Genomic DNA, 1,388 nt, shown 5'->3' on the forward strand with positions numbered 1-1,388 from the left:
GACAGCATCCAGAAATCTTAGAACATAGCGCTTTAAATATGATTCACAAAGTCAAATGGTAAGAATTACAAAGTTTAAAAATGTATTTGTGCTCCATTTTCATGTGCTTAGTCAACCAGATGTTAATCACAAAACTGACAGCTTTTGTACCTAAAGCGCTGGGCTCTCTTTAGGTACAAAATTAATTTGCCAGTGACACGTATCCAATTGCAAGGTTGTGCTAAGTAGGTCGTAACTATATTTAGAACTATATAGAAAGGAAAAAGTGATTGCTTAATTCAGTACTGAAAATGAGATGGAAACTTCATGGAACTAAGATCTAAACTTCAGCTAAATGCTCCAAGTCTAAACTATAATTATCAGAATAAGGTAGTTCAAAAAAATATAAATTGCATTTGAAGAAAGCACATTCTGCCCATTCAGGCTTAAAGCAGTAAGGCATCTTTTAAAGAAGAAAAACTCTGCAAACAGCATGAATCACTGTTGTTAAAGTACAGAAGTAGTCGCTGCTGTTTCCATTTACTATCCTGTATATTGCTGCTTTAAGATGCGCCAAACAGGCCAGCCACCGTGGTTCACGCCTGTAATCCCAGCACTTCGGGAGGCCGAGGCAGGCGGATCACGAGGTCAAGAAATCAAGACCTTCCCGGCCAACATGGTGAAACCTCGTCTCTACTAAAAATATAAAAATTAGCCGCGCGTGGTGGTGCGTGCCTGTAGTCCCAGCTACTCGGGAGGCTGAGGCAGAAGAATCGCTTGAACCCGGGAGGCGGAGGTTGCGGTGAGCCGAGATCACTGAGATCGCCACTGAACTCCAGCCTGGCGACAGTCTCAAAACAAAAACAAAAACAAAAACAAAAAACAACAACAAAAAAGATGCACCGAATAGTTAGTTCATCCTGGGCTCTCAACGTTTAGTAATTCCGAGTGCAGAATCTGCCTAAAGAACTCCATTAAATAGCTAAGAAGTTAGCCCTTGCCTTTTACCTATTACAGTAACTTGGAAAGCTGCGAAGGGCAGACTTTGGTAAAGAACAGCTTTGAGAGCTCGGGGCGCTGGGGCTGCGCGCCTGCTCTACACCCGTGGGTCTTGGGGAACAAGGCCTGGGCACCGGTGGGACTCGAGGCCGCGCGCGGGCTAGAAGCGTCCTGGCAGGCTCGGTTCCCAACGCGGCCCCAGTCCGCGGCTCCCTCCCCGCGCTTCGCGGCTGCCACCAGGGCCATCTTTTTCTGGAAGGAGTCCAGAGGACAACAGAAAACTTCCCAACACTGCAACTCCTCCTCGGGCCGGGCCGGGCCTCCGTCTCGTGCACCGCCTGCGTGAACGCCTGGTCCACCCTCCGCTGGCTCTTGGCCGTGACCTCCGGGAACGGGCAACGCCCCTCGCT

The sequence above is a fragment of the Mandrillus leucophaeus genome, unplaced genomic scaffold, assembly GCF_000951045.1.
Source record: "Mandrillus leucophaeus isolate KB7577 unplaced genomic scaffold, Mleu.le_1.0 Scaffold4, whole genome shotgun sequence".
In the NCBI taxonomy this organism is placed as follows: Eukaryota; Metazoa; Chordata; class Mammalia; order Primates; family Cercopithecidae; genus Mandrillus; species Mandrillus leucophaeus.